The 25,171-nt window shown below is 52.9% G+C and overlaps 1 protein-coding gene and 1 long non-coding RNA gene across 12 annotated transcripts in view; one reads left to right on the top strand and one right to left on the bottom strand.

The window, feature by feature from the left end:
* Positions 1–6,036, bottom strand: part of NDST1 (N-deacetylase and N-sulfotransferase 1) — a 74,303-nt gene extending 68,267 nt beyond the window's left edge. For 3 of the 10 annotated variants that reach the window (XM_060144022.1, XM_060144019.1, XM_060144024.1), the window contains exon 1: positions 5,828–6,020. The gene's annotated coding sequence lies outside the window, so the exon portion shown is untranslated. Of the gene's footprint in view, positions 1–5,382; positions 5,520–5,805 lie in introns of those variants that run through there. The other 7 variants (XR_009539639.1, XR_009539638.1, XM_060144026.1 and 4 more) reach the window with 6 other exon arrangements.
* LOC132517224 (uncharacterized) lies at positions 4,078–15,487 on the top strand. 2 transcript variants are annotated; one of them, XR_009539640.1, is made up of 5 exons: positions 4,078–4,205; positions 4,577–4,650; positions 11,574–11,775; positions 12,737–12,771; positions 13,480–15,487. It is a non-coding gene; the product is annotated as an uncharacterized LOC132517224 (long non-coding RNA). The 2 variants fall into 2 exon arrangements; XR_009539641.1 differs by lacking the exon at positions 4,577–4,650.
* The last annotated feature ends 9,684 nt before the right edge of the window (positions 15,488–25,171 follow it).

Raw genomic sequence — 25,171 nt, 5'->3', positions numbered from 1 at the left:
GGGTATGGGTCCCTGGTCTCGAGGGCAGTCACAAGGCCTGCCAGCCAGGCCAACTTAACTGGCCCAAGTTTTAGACACCACTCAACGTGGCCACCAGGGAGGAGGCTGGCACTACAGAACTTGAGCACCTTAACCTTGATGAAAGAAGAGAAGAGGAAAAACAGGTGTAACCGAGAGAGGAAATCCTGCCAGGCTTCCAGGATAAGACGGGCAGGTCCCACACCCTAGGCAAATTGCCCTTTCTCTCCAGGCCTCAGTTTCCTCATCCATACAAGCCTCAAGTCATTAGACAGAAAGTTTAGAAACTCAGACTCCAGAGATTCTTCCCTCTATCTCTAAAAGGATAGATCATCTCCTAGGTATAAACAGTAATTATGACAACCATTGTTAGCTTTGAAAAGCTCCCACTTACTGGGTTCTTACAGTGGGTCAGGCACTGATCTGCTCAATCTCCCCAGCAAAACAGGACTGTTACTATCCTCACTCTGCAGCTGAGGAAAACGATGCCCAGAGAGATTTAGGTACTTTGATCAGGATCCCACAGTTAATGGTGGCAGAGCTGGGATGTGAAGCCAGGACTTCTGACTCCGCTCTGCAATGCTGCCCACACCCAGTGGGGCAGGAATGGGCTGCCCACAGCCACTGCCTCCAGAGCACAGAGCCTGGAGGAGATGAGAACCGGAATTCAAGACCAGGTGTGTGAAGGGCCCTGAAGAGGCCCAGATAACAGACTGTGCACATGGAAAGCAGGGAGCAGGCAGCGTGAGCTCTGCGGAATTAGGAAGAGGTCACACTGGAGCTGGGCTGGGGGGGATTTTGGGGTGGGTGAGGGGAAGTGACTGGGGGGCAGCACCCTCACTGTGAGCAGAAATGTGGAGGCAGGAGGGGGTAGGCGCACACAGGGAGGGAAAAGTGGCAGTGGGTGAGGGGCACTGGGAGGTGAGTCACTGTGGTCACAGAGCAGGCCACCTCCCACGCCTTGGCCTCAAATAAATAAATGCTCATTTGCAATGCACATTTTAAAATTAGACTAATCCAATCTGTATCAACAAATAAAACAGGTAGGAATAAAAAGGGCCAGGAGGCAACTTGACACAAACCCTCCATCAAGATAAGAGCTTCAGGCCCCTCTGTAACTCCTTGGGTGACAGACTGGCTTTAGCCCTGAGGCCACACAGTCCAAGACATCCACATCCAGCCCTTCCTCGAAGTTCCCAACCTCCAAGCTGAAGCTGATGGACAGAGCTTTGTGCCAGCCCCACACGCAGGAGAAAGCACCTTGGCTTGTGACCCCTCAGGCCGGGAGGCCCGGCTTTACCCTCTAATGAGGGGAAGGAGGGGGACAGCCCTGCCCCCCAGCCCACGCACCCCACCCCTCCCACTCCTCACTTTCAAATCCATCAGCCCTTTCCTCCAGCCCCTACTGATTCAGCCTGACCCGTGATTCAGCCTTGTTTCCTCACATTTGAGGAACGAGAGACTGAACCCATTTCACAGACTGAGAAACGAAAGCAGAAGGTTCCAGTCCTCTGTGAAACCACAGTCCCTGGCAACCCAGACTTTGGTGGCTGATCCAGAAATTCTGAGGGGCCCCTCAAAGGTCAGCTGGGCTGAGTGTTTTCCATGGGGCAAGGGCTCTCCCAGGCAGAGCGCCGCAGGGGAACTTCTAGAAGGGGCAGCTATGAAAAGCTATGAGAAAAACGGAGTAGAAGTGGGCCGAGCACCACCCTGAGATTCTCGGGCGAAAAGGGAACTGAGAGAGGTCACCCAGGCATGACCCTCCGGTACATGCCTCCGGCACCCTAACTCTCTGGCCTCTTTGCATATACTGTCAGCAATGGGGACCTTGCTGCCTCCCCAGGCACTTAATTCCCGTTAGCTTCATTGTCACCCTTGGTGCTGTCTCTGCCCTTGAGAGCCACACAGGACAAGACTATGCCCTCTGCCAGTAGACAGCCCTGCAGGGAATTGAAAGCAGTGACACTGCCACTTAAGGGTCCTTCCCCAAACCCTAGACCACCTGTGATGACCCTATCCCCAAGATACCTACAAAGTCCTGCAGCCTCCCTCTCCTTCCCTCTCAGTCCCATGGCCTGAGTCAGACCTTTGGTCAACTTTCTGCAAGACCACAATTAGCATCATCTCTGAGCTGGTCTCAACCCTGCCAGTCTTGGCACCACCTTTGGCCAAATGACCCCTGAGAGGAGCAGCACGACAGGGCAGAAACTGTTCAAGCCTGTTCACTTACAGTTTTGTAAGTGACTCGACCCCTCGGAGCCTCCACTTCCTCATCTGAAAATGGGGTGGGGCTGGGGGTGGCCAGCAGCAGCTACTTTGCGGGGTATTGTGAGATCTCAATGGAGCGTCTGTAAGGAGCCTGGCACAAGACACAGTAACAGGCATCGACTCAACGAGCTGCTTACAACCCTCTGTCCTCTCCACCAGCCACAGACTGAAATCCAAACCCCCGAGGAGGACACTGCAAGCTCCCCACGACCCCATCTTGCCTCCCACAGCCCCCTTTCCCACTGCCTGCACCCTCACAAACACTTCCTCCCCCAGGAAGCCCTGTCGACATAAACTACCAGAAGAGCTTTTCCCCTCCACTGACCTTCCAAAGCCCGTCTATCACTGATCACATCCTGCCTCTTCGCCATCACTTGATCCTTGCCTTCCCTCACCTGTCAGATTAGCGGCCTCTCCAGCCAGAAAGCAGGAGCATCTCACCTCATTTCATTTCCCAGTCACCCCCGTCCACAGACATTTTCCATACATATTTAACAAATTACCCTAACGTTCCAAGTAAAGAATGTCCAAGTCCTCCAAACAGTCCAGATATTTCAAGCCATACCCAAAACCAAATTCCAAGCCAGCAGAAGTCTGCCCAGTCTCTAGGGACTCGCAGGCCTGGCTTTGACACCAAAGTGCAGAAGATGGGTCAAGCAGGCCCAAAGCCCAGGGCAGAGAAAGCTCTGGGCTGCTAAGACCAGAGTCCATTTCTAAGTGTCTCACGTGCAGGTCTCTCAGTTGGCCCCTAGGTCAACCCCCAGCCTATGATTTCATATTCTTAACCACATTCTCAACTTGTGATTGTAAAACTGTTCTTTGTATACCCCTTGTGATAGGAGACTCACTACCCATCTTTTCATTCTTGCTGGCTCCTCCTCCCTTCACCTGTTGATTCTCTTGCTCTGATCTCAAGGAGAGTCTGACCACACGCCTAGGGTCATCCCCATCCCTCAGGAATCTTTTCAGCCCCTCCACTCAATCCCCCACACTTCTGGGCCCCCTTAAAGTCTAGCTAAGTAGTGGAATTTCCACTCTTGTTCCTACCAGCTGGCAGTGAACCGTCAGCCCAGGAGGATCCCCTATCCTCAGGGCCCAGGAAAAGCCTACGGACACTGCAAATTCCAGAAGCCCTCGGAGAAGTTAGAAGAGTAATGCACAAACTTTCCTCTCCCCAGGACTTTTTTTCGCTATCTGCTCCCACTCCATTGTTTTAAGATATCATTCACTAACTAGCAATTTGTTTTCCATTTTTTTAGAAATTACTCAAGGCCCCCGCTCAGAGCCTGACCCACAGTCATGGGATGGTACCCCCACCAAAAGGCTAGGCCAGCACAGGGCACTAAGGTGAGTGAAAGTCTGGGCCACCCCACATTCACTCCTGGGCTATTTACATGGAAAATGCATGCCCTAGGCTCAGAAACCCACACACGCATGCATTTTCCATAAGGATTCTGCAATTGAGACATGTGCTCAGAGTCCACCCTTCATTACTGCTCTCAAGGACCCTTGGGGCTGGGGCATTACTTTCGCAGTGAGGACCCTGCTGATGAGTCAAACAAGAGGACACCTGCAATATAAATCCCATCACCCCACGGGCTCCACTCCTGGCCCTACCTCTGCCCCCTGCTGATCTGAAAGTGACCTGGTCTGGATGGAGTAGAAAGGCTCTTCGGTCCCCTGGGTGCTGGGGAGAGGCCTGTTGACAAAGCCACCAGCTGTCCCCAGCCAGAGCCAGGGAGCACTCCTCCCTGCACCACCCATACTATGAAAGCGTTCCTACCACGGACCCAGCCAGCAACAGAACTTGGACCCTTAACGGAGCTCCAGGCCTGGGCTCCAGCTGCCCACAATAACAAGAGCCAGGGCACAAGACCTCAGCCCACACCAGTACCAGACAGAAGGAGCATCACCTGAGGGTAAGGGTAAAGGGAAGAGCGGCCTGTGTCCTCATGATTTCAATGGAAAATGAGCTCGGTCACAGCAGGATCTTATAAAGCCTTGTAGTTGAGACTCAGGCTGGGGGAGGGGAGTCAAATCCAAGTTCCACCACATCACAGCTGTGCGACCTTTAGGATTCTGTGCCTCTGCCCCGCTGTAAAATGCTGCTAATAGTAACATGGGAGAATTAAATGAGATAATGTATCTAAAGCAATTGGCCCACGGCCTGACATACAGTACACATGCAACAAATACTTGTTGAATGTAAACATGCCACCGTTTACTAAGGTACCACAGGTTCTCATTTCATCCTTATTCTGGCTGATTCTATACTTTGCCCATTTTACAGGTGAGGAAACTGAGGCTAGGGGAAGGTAAGGAACCAGCCCAAGGCTACAGAGCTGGGAAGTGACAGACATCCAGGTCAGTCTGAACCTCAAACCAGGGACAGTAATGCCGCAGGCCATTCCAAACGCTCTGGGGCAGGGGGTGGGGGTGGGGATGGGGGTGGGGGCGGTTTTACAGCACCCGGGTGTGATGGTGGGATTCTGTATCCCCTGGGCCTGGCACGGCTCCTAGCTGACCCGCGTGCTTAAATCTGGGAAAGAGCCAATTTCCCAGTCTGTCCCAGAGCCCACGCGTCCACGTACGCCCCCTCCTACCCCGTCCCAGGGTGTTAAAGGGCAACGTTCAAAGCAGGGGTATAGTTGCTCCCGAGAACCTGAGGGAGAAGGGGAGTTAGAGACCAGGCCGATCACAGCCCACAGAAAACCGGTCCGGCTGCCTTACCCTTTCCGAAGCGGGGACCTAGCCTCTAACCCCGTCCCTCGCCAGACAAAAGTTTCCCCTGTTCGGGAGTAGAGGAGGGGGAGGGGGCATTCCTCGTGAGTGACATTATCCGTGACCTACAGCTGCCGCGCTGCCCTCACCGGCACCCCGGCCTGCCCCCGGCCCCCGCCCGCTCCCCCACCCCTTTGTCCTCCCACCCGGTTGCGCGGGGCCCGGCAGACTCTACGAGCCCGCCCGGCGCCCGCCCGCACCAAACTTGCGCCGGCGGCCGCTTGGGCCCCGCGCGGCCTGCACGCCCAGCTCGGCTCGGGCCCCGCAGGCTCGGGGACAGGGGACTGGCCCGCCCCGGCCCTCTCAGCCTCTTACCTGCCACGGCTGGGGCGCCACCCGGGGCAGGGGGCACTCCCGGCGAGCTGCCGGACGCCTGGGTCCCCTGGGCTGTGTGTGCGCTGCCAGGCAGTGGCCCGGGCCGGGCTTAACCCCTTCACGTCCGCCTCCCGCAGCTCCCACCCACGCTCCACGCCGCAGCCGGCGTTGCCGCCGCCCGCCCCGCCTCCCGCCCGCTCTCCTCCCCCTCCCCCTCCCCCTCCCTCTCGGTGCCCAGCCCCCAGTCCCGGTCCCCGGCACTGCGCTGAGGCAGCGCGCACCCTCCCCCCTCATCCCGCGGTGGGAGGTGGGGGTCTCCCTTTAGACTGCAAGTTGGGGCGCGCCGCCTCGCTCACCGCGGGCCCGCGGAGCACAGAGGGGCGAACCCGCGCGCCAAGGGGCCCCCAGCCTGTCTCCCCTTACCCACTCCGTCCCCGGCGCCTACCTCCCCGAATGTCGGCGGAGGGAGCGGGGTTCGATCCCGTGATGGAGCGTGGGTGCCGGCCGGAGATCTGCTCCACAGGCCCGAGCGGCCGGCTGGCGTGCGGCGCGCACCCCGGGGCGGGGGCCGGGGCGGGACCGGGCGCTGCTATCGGAGCTGGATTTCTCGGCTTCCACCCGGATTCTCCCTCGGCTCTCCCGGCCGATTCGGTGCTGCTCGGCGACCACGTGACGCAGGCTGCCTTTGACCCCAGTCTCAGAGCGGGTAGGGGGTGGGGGCCGGAGGGGGTGTCAGATGCGGGACCCACGAGGGCCCGAGGCGGCTGCCGGGAGTCCGGGAGGCGCTGACGCTGGGGAAACAAAGCCCGGGGGAAGCCAACAAGTTATTCGGGGGTCAAAGAGGGAACAGCACTGGGGGTCGGAGAGGCTGCAGAGAGACCGAGAGAGACAAAGACCCGCGCCCGCCGTGCCTCCGAGGGTCCTGGGAGCGCCCTGGCTGGCCCGAGGGGGCCTCCTGGCTCTACCAACACTGGGCCGATGACAACCCTCCAGGGCCTCCTCAGACGGCTCCCCAACAGCCAGGTCTCTGCTGGAGTGACCCCTTCTGGGCAGTCCTTCCCAGCCCCACCTACCCCTTTGCCCTTACTCTCGAAAACCCCTTTATTTACTTTTTCGTGATTATCTGGTTCACTTACTGGTTGCATTGTTTACTAGAATGTCATCTCCCCCAACAAGTTGTTCCCAGCTGAATTCCCAGGGCCTGGCACATAACAGGCAAATGAAGAGGTTGATGACATTGTGCAAATCTCTTCTCCCACTGCGCCTCAGTTTCCCACCCCCAGTGCAACCATCTCAAGGACCCTGCAAATTAGGCAAGATTACACTGGTCATCGTCATTACACAGATGAGAACAGCGAGGCCCAGAAACACAAAATGATTTCTGGGAGTCTCTGAAGTGGCTGAGAGCCCCAGCCTGCACTCAGATCTGACTGTTCCAGGTGGGGCTTTTTACCATCCATGAGCCTGCCTGTAATGAGGGACTGGGTCATTAGTTGATTGGTTGATTAGTGAGCCATAAGGAGCTTGCTAATGATGTAGATCACCAGGCCACCCTAGAGATCCCGACTCTGTGGGCCTGGGGTGAGACTAGCAAATTTGGAAAACAATGGATCGGTGGTTTCCGAAGGACCTTCAGAGGCTCGAGATTACCTAATTGTAGGAGCAAAGCTTAAAAAAAAATATGAGCAACCAAAGCAGAGCCAAGAGAGGTAGAAAAGCCAAGCTTGACATACGAAAATAGGACAGAATCATCCCAATTCCCCTAAAGGGTAACCTCCTGTGCTGGGGGGAGGGGGGGAAGGGGTTTCAGCCAGCCCATTCATGTCTCGGAGGAGGAAAGACGCTGAGGCCTGAGCAAGGTTGATGCTGGGGAATGGGACCAGGCTCTGGACTCCCAGTCATGCCCATGTGACAGCTTTGCATGGAGTGTAGTCAGTAGGACTAAGCCTAAGGGTGGTGATCACAGGCCCAAACTGATGTTCAAAGATAGGCTTGTGACTTCCTAGTGCACACTCCAGCCATGCCACCAATTTAGCCAGGGAAAGCAACATCCACTAGCAAATTCTCTTTTATAATCTACGTTCCTGTGGTCAATGATCTAAAGTTCTTGAATACTGTCTGGGTCTTGGGCAGGTTAAACAAGCCCCTAGAATCTTATTTTCATCCACATGAGGTCCTGTAGCATCTTCCCTGTGCCAGGCACTGTGTTCTTGGTAACAGGGTTGAAAGAGACATGCGTCTGCACTCTCAAGAAGTGTCGGGGTGTGTTTGGAGGTGATCTGCATGTCCTTCCCTGTGTCTGGAGGCTGGCTGAGCTGAGGGCCTGCTGGGGAGACCCAGGGCAAGTGCTATGGCCTACAATAAGAGGGGAGCAGAACAAGGGAACTTTGGGGGGAGGCAGCCTCTGAGCAGGATCTGGAGGGACCGGAGGGGATCAGGGCGGGGATACGGACATTCCTGGTACAAGGAACAACCTGTTACAGGCCACATGGAAAGCGTTCAGGAAAAGCTGAGTGTTGCATGGAGGGGGGTGGGGGGAAGGGTAGAGGAAGCAGGAAGGAAAGAATGAGCAAGAAAACTGGAGAGGTGGGTTAGGAGCAGTTTATGGGTGACCTTCTCTGAGGGGCCCAAAGGAAAGGACATTATCCTGAGGGCCAGGTGGAGTGAGAAGGCTATAAGTAGGTGAGGGAGGTAATAAGAGCGATGCTATGGGAGGGTAGAGAGGGATGGAGGCCAGTCAGGTCACGGAGCTATTCTCCTGCCCAAGCTGAGTGAAAGCCAGTATCTCACCAATGGAGTTGCAGGTCCCGAGCATTGGCAGGGGGGAGGGGGGACAGCTGTGAGCTGGGGTGACTCCCCATCACCGACAGCTCTTCCTACTCTTTTCAAATCTTCAGTTACCGTTCACCAAGTTGGGTCCAAGGCCCTCCAGCTCACTGTTACCCAGAAAGCCTGCAAAAAGGCAAGGCCCAGGCTCCACCCTGGGCATTGGCCTCCATGGGTCTAGGTGAAGCTGAGGACTCGCATTTCTAACCATACCCTGGGAAGTTCTGAGGAAGATTGTCGAGGTGCCCTGCTCCTCCACCCCCTCAGGACCCACCCACACCTCCCAGAGCTTTGGGGCCCTTCTTTGTGCTGGTAACTTCCCCTGCCCACACCCCCTCCTCAGTCCAGTGTCCTCCCCACTGGCCACTTGACATGCTCCTTGGCTGCCCCAAGGTCCCCTTTATCCAACTCTGTAAACCAAAGGCTGAACTTCCAAACCTGCATCCACCCAAACCCACTTCTCTCCCTCCTCCTATGTGTCCAGTTCACGTGTCCAGTCCAGAAATCTGTCACCAGCCCCTGTCCCCACATCCCATCCATGAGCCAGGGCCACTGGTTCCGCCTCCAGTTTTCTGCTCTAACCCAACCCCATCCCTTCCTCTTCATCACTACCACCCTAGTCCAATCCAACATCTTGTCTCTGCCTCAGCCCGTGTTAACAGCCCCTTCACTGCTCTCCCTCCCCCCCAACTTTGCCTCTTCTAATGCAACCTAATCATGCCCATTTCTTACTTAAAGCCACCAATGCCTTCCCATTGGTCTCAGGATAAATTCCCCACCTTGTTGTCCAGCCTTACCTCTTGTCCTAAGTGGTATGCCTGGCCTTCCCCTTTACCTGACTAATTCCTCGTTCAGAGTGTGGACTACCTGGGTTTGAATGCTGGCTCTGCCACTTACAAGCTGTGTGACCGTGGGCCAGTTTTTATTTTTTTAAAAATAAATTTATTTATCTTTTTTTTTTGGCTCGTTGGGTCTTCGTTGCTGCAGGCAGGCTTTCTCTAGTTGTGGTGAGTGGGGACTACTCTTTGTTGCGGTGTGTGGGCCTCTCACTGCGGTGGCTTCCCTTGTTGCAGAGCACAGGCTCTAGGTGTGCAGGCTTCATTAGTTGTGGCATGGGGGCTCAGTAGTCGTGGCTTGCAGGCTCTAGAACGCAGGCTCAATAGTTGTGGCGCACGGGCTTAGTTGCCCCGCGGCATGTGGGATCTTCCTGGACCAGGGCTTGAACCCATGTCCCCTGCATTAGCAGGCGGATTCTTTGCCACCAGGGAAGTCCCAGTGGGCCAGTTTTTCAAACTTTCTATGTTCATCTCTAAAATGGGATAACAGTCTGTACTTCCTAGGACAATCGTGAGAATTAAATGAGTTAAACATGTAAAGCCCTCAGAGTGGTGTCTGTCACATGATAAGCACTATTAAAATGTTAGCTAAATGGTTAATTTTTATTTTTGGGGTATCAGGTTAAATTTCATTTCCTCCTGGGGCTTTTCCTCTGTCCCTAACCCAGACCACTTCCTGGTCTACATGTCACAATCCCTCTTCATCATCCTTGTAGTTACTTGTCGGCTGCCTCTCTCTAGGGTGTAAGCTGTGTGTGAGCAGGACCACATTTGTCTCAGACACAGCTGAGCTCTGGAACCCCACACAGAGCTATAGTCACAGGGCAGGCAACCAGCACATATTTGCTAACTAAACAGATAAAATGAAAGTCAACAGATTCATCACAAAACGAAGAACACTGCCTCCCTACAACATGCCCATCCATGGTACTTCATTCATTTAGTCATTTGACATTGATTAGTACCTCTCCTATAGTCTTCCTCACACCATCCTGGTGGGGGAGGAAAAGTAGAGGGACACAGAGATGAACATGACAGATGTGGCCCCTGTCCTCAAGGAATGTATGGTCTACTGCAGAGACAAACATGTAAATGCACCAGAAGATATGACGCAATGTAACCATGTTGTTATACTGGCCTGAAACAATTCTGCTTCCCAGGAGGTCTTTGGGACAGGAAAGTGAAAAGTAAATGAAAACAGACACTGTTGCCTACTTTAGCCCCTACCGCCAGGTCCTAGCAGGGTTGTCTATAACAGAGCAGGAAGGGTAGGTCCTGTCCCAAGGGCATTAAGATTACCCCCTCTTTCCCTGCCTGGAGACCTCCTATTCAGCCTTCAAGGCCCCACTTAAGCAGCACCTCCTCTGGGAAGTCTTCCGGTTCCTGCCAGGGCTCTCTATGGGACTTCGTCACGGCTCTAGTGATTTTCTGGGACTATGGTGGGATTTGTCACAGAGAACCCAAATTTCATGTCATTTGCTTCTTAAAAAAGTAAAAGGTGATTCAATGAATGTGTAACTACATGTGATTTCACGGTTTGGACTTCAGTGGAGGCAGAAAATAGCCTCTGTCAGACCATGTGACCTGATTTGTGGTTTGGAGAACATGGTCACCGTAATTACAGCATTGACCACATGGTGTAACAGTTTCCTCTCTCCTCTCTCCTCTCTCTCTCTCTCTCTCTCTCTCACACACACACACACACACACACACACACACATGCAGTTCTTCAAGGACAGGGACTATTTGCTTCCTGGCAGACCTTGATATCTGTTAAGCAAATGAAGGAGAAAAATCTGTGAAATGGGCAGGTTATCCATGCTTCAGATGGACAATGGATATAAACTGTTCTGAAAAGCAACCAAAGACTGTCTGAGGTGGGGGATGGGAGTAATTAACAGCAATTAATTGCTTACTCTGGTGCATGCTACCTGCTTTCCACCATTTGTTATTGAGCAGCCCAGAGAGTTGTAGCTCAGAGAGGTGAAGCAACTTTCCCAAGGTCACCCAGACAGGCGTGGCAGAGGAGGTTTCGAATCCAGCCCCACCTAACTCGAAGGTTAAGTTCTTAGCACTATTACCGCACCTCCCAGTGCCCGGGGGCAGGGAGCCTCCAAACTGTGCAGGACCACCTGGGTTCTGTGCCCTAGTCCCCCGCTTCCACAGGGTTCGCCCACCCTTCCCTGTTGCACCCCCACTTTCATCTACGCTGCTGCTGTCTGAAGAGCACTTGCAGCTGGTTTCCAAAGCAGTCCCGTCTCTGGGGCCAGGTTTCCTGTTTCAGGCAGAACCCACCCAAGGATGTGTGTCCCGCCTTCCCCAGCCCATTCCTCACTCCCAGGAGCTGCCTGGGCCAAGGACTCAGCTAGCACAATCCCTTGCACGTGCAGCACTCTTCCTGTGTTTTCTAAAGCATTTCCCAATTCTGTAAACCAATTCCCGGGGACTCCACAGCAGTCCTGAGGATTTTTCACAGTGGAGGCTTTTTCACCCCCATTTGATGATGATGAGCCTTTTCCACCCCCAAAGGTGAGAAAATGGAGGTTTGGCCAAACCGTGGGAGATCCCCTCAGCTGATCAGAGAGCCGAGCTGCAGCTAAACACCATTTCAGACTACCGCCGCCTTCTTCCAAGTCCCTGGAAGGTTCAGCTTGACCAAGAGAACGGAGATGAAGGGTGAAAGATCTTCGGAATCCTCACACAGAGAAGATAATAGCTTCTGCAAACAAATGTAAATCGGTTAATTTCCCTTTTTACTGTGTTGATTGTGATGCACTAATTACAACCTGGCGAAAGAAAAATACAAGCGTGTGTGGTCTCTAAATGACGCTACCACAATAGGCTCAAAGTCCTCTGAGGGCAAGGCAGGGTCCGGGGCTCAGTTCCAGCCTGCTAATCTGGGAGCAGAACCCTCTTCATGTGAGGGCAGAAGCTAAGGGCGGCGGCGGAACTGTTCCTTCCCAAACCTCTCCAGAGGGGTTCAGCACTGGCCTTGCCCTCACCCCCAGGTCATTTCTCATCCACTCCTCCACTATCTGGCCTCCTCATTCTTCAATTCTCTTCACTTGACCACCAGGAGCTAACTTCTTTTTTAAAAAATTGAAGTAAAGTTGATTTACAATATTGTGTTAGTTTCAGGTGTATAGCAAAGTGATTCCGTTATATATTATTTTTCAGATTATATTCCATTGTAGGTTATTATAAGAATAATATTGAATATGGTTCCCTGAGCTATACAGTAAATTCTTGTTGCTTATATATTTTATGTATAGTAGCGTGTATGTGTTAATCCTATACTCCTAATTTATCCTTCCCCCACCTTCTCCTTTGGTAACCATAAATTTGTTTTCTATGTCTGTGAGTCTATTTCTGTTTTGTATACAGATTCATTTGTATTATTTTTTTAGATTCCACATATAAGTGATATCATATGACATTTGTCTTTCTCTTTCTGACTTACTTCTCTTAGTATGATAATCTCTAGGTCCATACATGTTGCTGCAAATGGCATTATTTCATTCTTTTTTATGGCTGAGTAATATTCCATTGTGCATATATACCACATCTTCTTTATCCAGTCATCTGTTGATGGACACTTAGGTTGCTTCCATGTCTTGGCTATTGTAAATAGTGCTGCTATGAACATTGGTGTGCATGTATCTTTTTTAATTTAGAGTTTTCATTTTTTCCAGATATATACCCAGGAGTGAGATTGCTGGATTATATGGTAACTTTTTTTTTAGTTTTTTAAGGAACCTCTATACTGTTTTCCATAGTGGCTTCACCAATTTACATTCCCACCAACAGTGTAGGAGTGTTCCCTTTTCTCCACACCCTCTGCAGCATTTATTATTTGTAGACTTTTTGATGATGGCCATTCTGACTGGTGTGAGGTGATCCCTCACTGTGGCTTTGATTTGCATTTCTCTAATAATTAGTGATGATGAGCATCTTTTCATGTGCCTGTCGACCATCTGTATGTCATCTTTGGAGAAATGCCTATTTAGGTCTTCTGCCCATTTTTAAATTGGATTGTTTGTTTTTTTGATATTGAGCTGTATGAGCTTGGAGCTAAATCCTTTTAACATGACTCAGATCAAAAGATTACATTCATCAAAGGCAGGGGGGACATTTCTCCTCAAGATTCCCATCAATTATTCCAGTTAATTCTCACCACTCCCATGGGGTAGGGGGTGGGCACCACAACCCCCACTTTCTAGTTAAAGAAAGTGTGGCTCAGGGTCCCAGCACCTCTGGCAAGTGAAGCAGGGAGGCTGGGCCAGGCCACCTGGTCTGGAGGTTGCTGTCCAGTTCTCCTGGGTCCCTGCACTCCTTACACATACCCAGCCTCCCTCATTCGTTTGCATTCTCCTCCTGGGCTACCTTGTCATCTTTGTTTATGATTCCTGAACTAATCCAAACTGCCTTTTTACAGATATGGAGACACTGAGGCCCAGAGAGGAACAGGGGTCTGCCCCCATCACCGGTGAGGCAGCCGAGCTACGACGACCCTTCCCCATTGCCCAGCTGTGTGTGCATCAGAAGCTGAGAAGAAGGGGGCACCAGTAAGGCAAGGACTCCCAGGGTCAAGTCTAGACATCATTCCTGGGCCCTTGGAGATGTGCCAGCATATGGGGGGAAGGGCAGTGTTGACCCCAGTGGGAAGTTGGCTCTGGAACTGGCATGGTGGCCAGACTCTTGTCTGGGGCTATCTGCTCCAACAGGCATGGAAATTCTTATCATTCCAAGGCCTCCTCTTCACACAGACCTGTCTGGGCTGGGTCTGTCCTGAGATGGAGCTGGGGTTGTGGGAGGGGGCAGGAGGGAAATGGCAGGGATACCGCCCCCCATTCACACACAACATGGTCACACGCATTCACCCATCCACTGCACACACCACTCACCCCACCCACCTCCCTTTCCCCCAACCTGCCCTCCTTCCAGTGCTTAAGAGCTCTGGAGCCAGACTATTCTGTGTGGAAATCCAAGGTCAGCCTTCACTTACTGTCACTTAACGTGGCTTCAATTGTTTATTTGTAGAATGGGGATAATAGTACTTACATCGTAGGGTTATTGAGAAGATTAAAGGAAATATTAGGAAGCCACTTAGTACCATGCCTGGCATAGCTATAGTTGTTACTGTTGTTTTATCCAGCACTCCCCTATAGCTCACTGGGGTTCCCCCTCTATTGTACATACACACCCCTCTCCAGAGGCCAACTCCCAGGCTGCCCTCAGCCAGCTGAGCCCACCCTCACAGCCCTACCGCCCGCCCTCTTACCCCTCTACTCCAGGCAGCCTGGGACCCTCAAGGCCTGGGTACCGGCCACGTGTGCCCAGCACTCCTTCTGCCCAAAATGCCCTCCTCTCCACCTCTTCACAACTCTAACTACCCTCTCCTTTCCTTCAAGTCCCAGCTCCAGTCCCACTTCCTCTAGGACGCCTTCCCTGACTGACCTCTGATCTTCCTCCTCTGAATTGCTGAGGTGCTCTGAGTGAGTCATTGCCACTTAGTACTGCCTTGGAATTCCTGACTCTGTCAGTAAGAAAGCCTCTTCCTTCTTCCTCCCCACAATCTCTTAAAATTGAAAACAGCATTCTACAGGCAGATTTGAAGCACCCTAAATCAACCTGCTGATTCCTGTGTCACCCCACATCCTAGCACCTGGAGTCACCCATCACACATCTTCCTAGAGCTGGGAACAGGGTGGGGCTCAGAGACCACGCAGTGCAGGCCAGTTACCCAGACAGACAAACAGAATACTCTACAAACTGGGAGAGACTGGAAGGATCCTCACTCTGTCACTGGGGTCCGTCCCAGGAACAGTTCTGCTGAGGAATGGGGAAGCAGAGAGGGCCATCTGGAGCAGAGGCTCCCTGAAACTCACCTGTAGGAACAGGTGTCGAGGTAGACCCTGCAGCCTGTAGAACAGTGGCCTGGGGGGAGAGGAGGGAGGGGCAGGACTCAGACTCCACACCTTTCATGGGGAGAAGGATGCAGACCTGTTCTGGGAGGCCCTGGAAGATGCTCTGGGAACCAACCATGAGGGTGGAAGAAGCTGCAGGAAGCAGATCCCACCCGACACCCAGAAACTCTAACCATTCCAAAAGCCCAGCAGCCATGGCGGCAGTGAGTTCTCCACTGGGAAGGTGGGGGGAAGGGGTAGGCAGAGGCTGGTCAGTGCTGGTCATGGTGGGCTAGAGCATCCCTGCACTGGGTGGGAGGAGGATCAGGATTCTTCTCAGATTCTTTTAGGCTCTGAGAGTTAGTGTCTAAGACTCAAAGTCAGCTAGCAATATAAAGATCTGGAAATCTGGTTCTAAAATTCTATTTAAAATTCTGAAATGAAATACATGAAATTAAAAATTTTCCAGTAGCCTTGTTTTAAAAGCAAAAAAAAAAAAAAAAGGTGAGATTCATTTTAGTAATACATTGTATTTAACCCAATATATTTAAAATATTATCATTTTGACATGTAATTAATATAAAGAAATTATTAATGAGATGTTTAAAATTCTTTCTTTTATACCAGGTCTTCAAAATCCACTTTGTATTTTACACTGTCCACTGTGTAATTAATATAAAGAAATTATTAATGAGATGTTTAAAATTCTTTCTTTTATACCAAGTCTTCAAAATCCACTGTCCACTGTATTTTACATGTACGGCCCATCCCATTCAGAGTAGTCACATATCAAAGGCTCAATAACCACATGTGGTTAGTGGCTACAGTGTTGGATGGCACAGTTTGGAAACCTAAAATCTATGACTCACTTGTCTGAAATTCTGGGATGCTGTGCCTCTGAGATTCTAGAATTCTGCAGCGTACTCACGTTCTATAATGCTACAACTGCGATTCCACCAGATTAAAATGTTGCCCCAAGTCTGCGTATGGAGAAGGCTTCTCCCCACATGGCTTTTGTGTGGAAAGAAATCTAGGCCCCTTCAAAGCCCCTGGGTCGGGGGAGAGGGGAGCAAGGAACCCTCCCCTCAGCTGCCTCCACCATCTGGCCCAGCTGGTGTTAGAGGGGTGGGCGTGCCCGTGTGACCAGGGCACTGGTCTCTCCACGCGGAGCTGCCTCTCCCACCATCCCTCCGGCTCGTCATTTCTCCATCCGTGCACACAAGCCTGGCAGTGGGACTCCTGCCTTTGAGTCCTCCTGGGGAGGGGGCGTGACCCGGCCCCCCAGCCTTGGTTTCTGTCCACTCTGGAGAGCATCTGGGGGGGCTGCTGGAGCAGATGGAGCTGGGGAGTGTGGTTCAAATCCCAGATGGAAGCCCCTGAGGATGGATCTGGTCTCCATCTGCTCGAGCCTAGGGCCCAGAGACCCACCCATTGCACCTCAGAAGGTTCAGAGTTGTCCTGTGATATAGCCTCAACAATGCAGATGGGGAAAGTGAGGCCCGAAAGCAGAAGGGATTTCCCCCCCAGGCATAAGTCGAGTGTTGTGATCTGCCAGAAGGATGCCTCCTGCTTAGCCATGGGCCTCCTCTTCCTACTCTCAAACTCCGGTTCCATCTCTGCCTGTGGGGAAAGTCAAGATGCAAACCTGGAATGGCAGGGTGTTAGCGAGGCTGCTGGAAGGCCCCACAGGGGTTGTATCCAGGCGGGTGACTTCTTGGCTTCGGGATGCTTGTGCAAGGCCCGGAGTGTCCTGCTTCCAACCAGGCTCTTCCCAGGCTCCCGCTGCAGCAGGCCCATAGGCCCTACAAAGGGTCCCGAGTATGGGCACTGGGGCACAGGCAGGAGTCTGGGTGAGGCAGAAGCTGGAGCTGGGTGGGGAGGGTCTCGGTTGACATCAATCGGCTTCTGCATCTGGTGGTATCCAGTTCTGTCCTCTATTTCAAAGTCCTTTCACAGCCACAGTCCCATTTATCCTCATGAGAGCCCAAGAGGAAAGGTGGGAGGGAGGGTGTGCCGTCAGCCCATCGACTCCCAGCGCGAAGGCCATGCAGAGGGCCTGGTGCTGGAGTTTTGTTACTGTCCCACATTTCACAGGTGGGGAAACTGAGGCCCAGAGTGGGGCTATGACCTGTCTCGGACTATAGAGCCAGAGGGAGGCTGGGTCTAGGCCCCTGGGGAATCATTGGCTCAGCACCCATTCAGGGAGTACACCCACCCCACCCCCGCCCCCCCATCCTGCTCCACTCCCAGGCACCCAGACGCTCTGCAGCTGAGGAGACAAAGATCAGCAGTTACCCGTAGCCATATTTTCCAGACTGGGCTGCTTCCAGGCTGGGTTTCCCCTCGGAGGAAAGCCCCAAGGTTGTTCTTCGTGGTCAGGAGAACCAGAGAGGAAATGACAAAAATCCTGCTACAAAGGGCCGCAGAAAACAGTCCGACCTTTGGCCTCTAGGGATCTGGTTCTGCCAACGTGGAGGCGCGGAGGTGGGGGGTAGGGGCGTGCCGCAGGAAGGTAGCCCTGGAATCCTGATTTGGAAAGGCATCAGCTTTGGAGTGAGGTGGACCTGGGTTGAGTCCCAGCACTGCTCCGTAGTAGCTCTGTGATCTCGTGTCTGTGACTTCAGCTGGGCTCTCTCCGGGGGAACTGGCTGATACGCATCTCCAGGGCAGTGGGCGTCTGAGTGTACATCAACTAAGCCCATAGTTAGTTCTTGCTCAAATGCCCTTCCAAGAACTGATCAGTTTTGGGGGCCCCCATCTGCCATACTTCGCTGTCATAAAAATGCTCCATAAATATTTTTTGAATAAGCAAATGAATGAATGATTTTTGCCAGCCAAGAATATAGCAAAATATAGGGGAAGGCTTTGAACTAGTCTCTCCGGAGATCTGACAGATTCTGTCACAGCTCACAGGGTAGCCTCATTTTTTAAAGCCCTTAATAATAACTAACCTTTCTGAAGCATTCACTATGTGTCACGCTTCGTTAAGAGCCTTAAGAGCACCTAGTTCTCCCAGCAACACTCTGAGAAGGTGTGACTATTATCCCCATGTTTCAGATGAGGAAACTGAGGCACAGAGAGGCTAAGTAACCCCGTGGTCACATTGCTGGTTTGCCGTAGCGCCTAGACGTGGAGCCAGCCTTCCTGCCCCCAGACCCCATGGTTTTCACTTGCGGATGGCCGAGGACCCCTTTAGCTCTCCCTTCCAGGCTCCTCTGGCCAGGACTCCCGTCACGGAGGGCGCTCCCCTTCCCGGGCTAGTGCTGGTGCTGTTCAGGGCTTCCCATGGGTTTTGGAGGCTCCCGCAAATCAGCCTTTCGGGGTGTATGTGGGAGATGAAGTGGGAGCTCTACCCACTCCAAGACTGTCACCCCGGTCCTTTGTCAGAGATTAAATCTCACAGCTTTCTGGCTACTTCCTGCCCAGAGGGAGGCAGGAAGTAAGGCCACCTGGTACTTGGGCTCCAGCTCCTTTGTTTTCCTTTAGCTTATCCTCCCCCTCCCCTGCCCCAGCTGTGGACCTTCCTCTTCCTTGCCCAACTTCAGACCTTGACCCTGAGGTTCACTCCCAGGCAGACTTTCCAGTGTGAGGACAAGAACTCAGGGCTGGGAATCCAGGGACAGGGTTCTATGTGCTGCCAAGAATGGGGGAGGCGGAGCCTATTTTCTCTCCGTGGAGGGGGCATATTTGGAGAAAACCTGCCCCAAGATGGGGGAGGTGGGGGTCGGGAATGTGCCAACAACTCACACGGGCACATCAGTTCTCAAAGCAGCTCCACAGTGAATGTGTGGGATCACCCTGACCACCCTGGTTAGAGATGAGTGGGTTTATTATCACCCCAATTTAACAGAAGAGGAAGCTGTGGCCCAGGAGGATTTAAGGGACTTGTTCATGATTATGCAGACATTTAGGGGCAGGAGCAAATGTTTACCCAAGTCTCCAGAGAGTGTATGATTATAATAACTATTATTATTATTGCAAATATTTACCAAGCTCTGACTCTGCCAAGAACTTTCCTCTCATTACCGCTTTTAATCCTCTCAGAAATTCTAAGTAGTGATCCCCATTTTACAGATGAGGAAACTTGAGGATCAGAGAAGCAAATCACATGCCCAAAGTCCAGTTATTTGCATCCACTAATCAGGGTGTGAAGGAGATCTGAACTCAAATCTGTCTGGCTTCAAAGTCTCAGGTCTTACAGGTAAGACAGGGCCACCTCCACCTGGGGTAGAGTAGTCACCTTATTTCCCAAAACAGGGCCTGGAGCAAGCCTGGCCTCACCATCCCCTGTTTAGGGTGCTGCTTTGGGCCTGGTGCACATAGCCCCTGGGAGCCCCTCTGGCAACGGGCCCTGGGAAATGTAGCAGGTACTGCAGGACTCTGGGACATGTTGGGGCCATGTCTGTGTGTGAGCAGCATACCTGGTCTAGGCCTACGTGACCCTGTGACACCCTCACAGATGAGGTTGCACATGTGTGCACACAAATTCCTTCCTTCCTTCATTCATTTACCAAATGCTAGCGCACCAGTCTTCATACCTTCATATTTCTACAGACATTCCTGTTTTGTTTTAGACATTCACTTCGTTTGCTGACCTCCCCAAGTAGGGACAGCTACATAATTGATGGGGCCCAGTACAAAATGGAAATGCAGAACCCCTTGCTCAAAACTTAAGAATTCAAAGACAGGAACAACAGAGCATTCAATGATGCATGAGGCCTGGGTGAGTGCACAGGGGGCCTGCATACCTCAGCTCACCTTGGCCTCTTCCTCTGGGCCTCCCTTCCTGCCACCTCATCCTCCTTTCACATCCTCACAAGGTCCATGATTTTCTCCACCTCAGGGCTTTTGCAAAGGCTGTCCTCCCTGCCCTGAACACTTTTCTCAATCATTCTCTCATGAGGTCCTTCTCATTATTCAGCTCTCAGCCCAAACACGACCTCCTCAGGGATGCCCCCCTGGTCCTCCAGCCTCAAGTGGCCACCCACTTAGCTCTTCATCATATCTGCTGTTTATCCCTTCCGAGTGGGCATCAATCTGTGACCTCAAGTGTACTTGTCAGTTTACAGTCTATTATCCATCTTCCCCGGTAGAATGTCAGCTCCCCACCGCAGGGTCGTGTCTGTCCTGGTCGGCACTGAATCCCAGAGGCCCAAGCCAGTGCTTGGCACACAGTAGATGTTCAATAACTATTTGTAAAACAGTGAATGAATGAATAGATATCCTTCCACCCCCCTCTCCCCGCAACATTGCCCCACACCCTCCCTGTGCACCCCAGATAAGCACAGGGGTTCTCCCTGAATGTCCTGGTGCTCCAGACATCCCAACACAGAAAGCTGATGAGATCCAGACGGGCAGGCGGATCCTGAGGCCTTGAAATGAGGACAGACAGAAGAGGCAAGGCCTGGAGAAAAAGAAAAGAAGATAGAGGGAGGGAGGAGAGGGGAAGAAGGAGGAAAAGTGGAAAGAGAAAGGAAATGGAGCCAGAGGAAGGAGAGAAGAGGTAGACAAAGAGGGGAGAACGCGTTGGGCTTGGTGATAATCCCGTTTCTCCTCTTTATTAGTGAAACTAATAATTACTATTAATACCTGGCCCCTCCCTCGTCCCTTCATCCAGGCTGGTGGGGAAGTTTTGAAGATGAAAGTCTGGGGGCGCCTCTCAGATGCAGGTTTCAGGGCTTCACAACCACTAATTAAACTTGGCAGCCCCTTCCAATTACCACCCCACACCCCCTCCCCTGGGATGCTCTGTCACCTGACTCAATGTCGGTCCAGGTGGGAATGCTACCTGGGCCTTGAGGAAGGCTCAGTAGCTGCAGCTGGGGAGTGCAGGGTGGGGATGTCAGCAGAGACAGTCATGGGGGAGGTGCTAGAAAGAGGAACCTCACACCAGGTGGCACTGAAACTCAGGAGCTCCCAGATGAAATTACAGCCCCATCCCAGAGGCTGCCCTCCCCCCAGTCCCACCCCAGGGTCTGTGTCTCTGGGCCCTGCCAGATGGCAGTGGGGGAAGTGCTACTGGGAAGGAAGATCTCACCAGGCAAAGAGGCAGAGTCGGCATGTCCAGCTCCTCCACGTGGCCTCAGGGCCACCCGGAGTCCTGGTCTCTCGTATCTTCAGAGGCCATTTCATTGCACCTCCCTCAGAGAGGCCCCCCCCTGCTCTCTAGCAGTCATGAGAGACATCAGCCCGGCTCCCCTGCACACCTGCAGCAATGGGACCCTCACTACCTCCCGTTACTGAGCTGCCTGGACTTTGGGCTCAGTGAGCTCATCCAATCCCTTGGTATTAAATACAATCTAGAGGCTCCTGAAGTTACATCAGCAGCTTTCGACCTTTCCAACGAGCCCCAACTGCCTGCCCCATCTTTCTACTAGGATGTCACATTGGTGGCTTCAAAAATAACAGGGCCTGAGCTTGGTTCCCTCCCTCCACCCACGTCACGACCTCCCCAGGCTCTCCCACCTTGGGAAATGGACCCCCCGTCCACCCATTGCTCAAGCTTGGTACCTGGAATCATCCTCACCCCTGCATCCAATCCATCTGAAAATCCTACCAATTCTACTTCCAAAGTCGCTCTCAGATCTAGATATCGTCCTTCACCTTCACAGCTGCCATCGTGCTCCGAGCCATCAACGTCTCTCACCTGCGTGATCATCTTCACCTGAATCTCTAAACGAAGTCAGTGGACTTTGAAATACACAAATCACAACATGCCTGCCGCGCCCTGCTTAAAGCTCCTCTCCCTTCTCACGGTATGTAGGTTATAACACACGCTCCTCATTCGCCAGGCTCCCGGCCTCCTGGATGATTCCTCGCCAGCCCCCCACCTCCATGCGGTCCGTCAGCTCTTTTCCACCTTGGCTGCTTTTGCACTGGCTTTCGCCTCTGCCCGAATGCTGTTTCTTCTGCCGGCCTCATGTCTGCACCTTCTCAAAGTCCTGTCCCTGCCCCTCTAAGTGTGAGCCCACCCTGTAACCTTCTCGGGTCTGCCTGTTTCCACAGCACTTACCATAATCTGTAATGTTGTCAGCTGGCTTACTGGTATGATGTCTGGCTGTTTCCCCCACTAGACTGTACCTTCACGTCTACGCTACTCATTGCCTTATCACTCACCAATGCCTAGCACAGTGCCTGGCACATAGTAGGTGCTCAACAAATATGCTAAATGGATAAATGTCCAGGATCCGTAACCTGGTACCACCAGCCCATTGGGTCCTGTTCTTCCATTTGGGGTGACTCAGAACAGGTCCTGCCACGTGGCAAAGAGCACAGGGGCCCAGATCCGTCCTAGGAGGTCTGGTGGCGATCTCTGTCCACTTACTCCACTCTGCACCAGCCGAGCGACCTTGGGCTCATCCCCAACCTTCTTCTGCCCCAGCTTCCCACTCTGGAAAATGAGTATAATAATCTGAGCTCCTGGGGGTGTGATGAGGCACTAAGGGAGAATGTACACCAAGGCCACATCACAACCACGTCCCAGGTGGACGTCCTGAAAGAAGCGAAGATTTACACACACACACTCACTCACTTACACTTACATTCCTTAACCAACCTTGGGGCTCAGAAACTACAAAGCTAACTCCCCAGCCCTCCTCTCCCCAGTATACCAGCCCCAGCCAAGGCCTGTCCTTCCCCCAGGAGCGTGGTGATCGGGCGCCATCTAGCGGGCACCTAGGCGAGAGCCGGCATTCCAGCCCTCCCTTCCACTCCTCAGGGTGGGTGGGGCAGCTCCCTGGGACCCTGCCCTGACCGTCCTCACCAGGCAGAAGCAGGCCTAGGAACAGAGGCGCTGCCCAGCAGGGCCCTCGGCCTCTCCCCAGCTGCATAAAGTCCTAACCCTGAACCGCTGAAGGCCCACCTCCGCAGTCTTCGAGCTCACCTCCCACCATTCCTTCCCCTCCAGCCATACAGAACCTTCCCACAAAAGATCCTGAATAATCCAAGTTTTCCTCTTACCTCAGCCTGGGAGTTCTCCCCACCCTCTTCTCCCTGTCCTGGCTGACCCCTACTACCACTCTGCACCTCTACTTGAATGGCACCTGCCTAGAGGCCCCTGACCAAGCTAAATCTGCCCTCGGTTGCCCCATGGGCCTCCTCACCCCATGTTGCTAAACTAGATCCACACACTGTGTTTCTTGCCCCCATTCCTCCTTAGACAAAGACATTGATAGCAGACCCTGTCACGCTCCCCTCTGCATGCTAAGTGCTGAGAGAGTCTGGGGCCCATAAGCTCAGACTGCGGGTGAGTTCTGTAAAAATCCGAAGCAGGGGAATCCCCTGGTGGGCCAGTGGTTAGGACTCTGGGCTGTCACTGCAGAAGGCCTGGGTTCAATCCCTGATTGGGGAACTAAAATTCCACAAGCTCTGCAGCGTGGCAAAAAAAAAAAAAAAAAAAAAAAAATCTGAAGCAGGCGGGTCACAGCCTGTGGAAGATGGAAACTGAGGGGTTTCAGGAAGGATTCAGGGTGCTGCTTCAGGCTGGGCCCCATCTTCAAGCCCCAGAAACCCACTAAGCTGCCGTTAGTCTCTGACCTCTGGCTGTGTTTCTCTGGTGAGCTAACTCACCCTCTCTGGGCCACAGCTTCTTCTCCCCACTCTCCCCTTGCGCGCTCATGCAGAACTTCCTTCCAAGGGATGAAGCCCATGGGCAAATTAAAATATGAGTTGTTGCTAAGAATGGGAAGTATGGGGCCTTCCAGGCTGTCCTTGAGGGTGCAGGAAAAGGTCTGGATTTCTCAAAGCCAATTCTCTGTTCTCCCTTCATCCACTCAACAAATACGTAAAAAATGCCTGGATCCGAGATTAAAAGTACTGGGGCTCTGGAGTCAGATTGTCTGGGCTCCGATCCTGGCACCACTGCTGATGGCTGTTGGCTGCTTGTTTCCTTAGCTGTAAAATGAGGGGGATAAAAATTTCTGTCTTACAGGGTTATCGAGAGGATTCAATGAGAGGATATATGCAACTCAGTACGGGCTCTGGTCTGTCGTAAGGGTTCAATGTGAGGGCTATTGTTGCTACCACTATTCACGGAGCAACTTCGGTGTCAGGTCACTGATCTCACACTGCATCTCTCCTCCACGCCACACCTAGGGCCTCCCTTGTCTCCTGCACTCCGGTCCCTAGGGGCTCTGGGCAGCCCCTCCCCAGTTCCCCGTCGGACTCCTCCTCAACGCCCGCCTTAAGGCCTTCGGATGCCCTCAGGAATTCCAGAACACCTGCAGTGGAACCTCCTCTCTCCCAGTCTTTTCTCTGAACGCTTCCGTCTTGCCGTAGGAAACCCGCTCTCCCCTGAGGATGCTGCGTTCCCCTGCAGACCTCCCAGTGGCTTCTCCTTTCTCTTCCATAGCCCATGGACAGGAGAAAAAATGGGGAGAGTGGAGGGAGAAACCACAGGCATGTTGTCCTCCTTGCCCCTCACTGTCCCTTTCAGGCTGTCTGTGTTCCCACCTCCCTAAAGGATGCCCGTTTTGAATCTCGTCTCCACCCTGCAGCACCCACACCTTCCCCTGGGAGCAGATGTCTACCAGCCTCTGGGGCACAGCCTCCCGTCTTTGAGGGCTTGCCCCTGGCCTCAGTGTCACTCTCAATCAGCTTGTTCCTGTTGTAGCTCTTGGTCATTCCAATATTCACAGAGATGCTGCTGCCATCACCTTGGCCTCTGGTACATTGACCTGTTCCTATTGATCTTGTCCCCCCCTCCCCCGGCCCATGTCAGCCACTCACTGCCATGGTCTGAAACTCCTCCCCAATCCATTATCTCAATCTCACGCCCCCTGTCCCTGATCGCCAGCTCAAAGTATCAGCTGGTACCTGGACTTCAGCCATCCCTTACCCCAATGGGACCTCGAATCCATTGTTCCCACCACCTTTCTGCTCCCCCTCACCCCCTTGATGCTCTCACTACCCCAATTACCCCAGCTTCAGTGCCTGCTCAGTGGCGAAAATCATTCCTGTACATTCAGCCTCCAATCCCCTGTTCTTCTCTCAAGTTGTCTTCTCTTGGCAAAAACCACAACCCTGGTTAAATCCAGCCCTCTGCCTACTCCATGCCTGCGTCCATGCAGCAGAACATGGCTGGAGAAAACGTCCAGTGGACCCTTAATGCTGCCCTGGAATCACCCCCTAGTCCCCTAGCTCTTGGTGAGGTTTCAAACCTTCTCTCCACCTTCAATCTTCAATATCCACCCACCCCCAGCCTCACAGCTGTTCGCCTCCTAC

This window comes from Lagenorhynchus albirostris, chromosome 3 (genome assembly GCF_949774975.1).
Source record: "Lagenorhynchus albirostris chromosome 3, mLagAlb1.1, whole genome shotgun sequence".
Lineage (NCBI taxonomy): Eukaryota > Metazoa > Chordata > Mammalia > Artiodactyla > Delphinidae > Lagenorhynchus > Lagenorhynchus albirostris.
The sequence above is the reverse complement of the archived record's forward strand: the minus strand, read 5'-3'. Positions and strand labels throughout refer to the sequence as shown.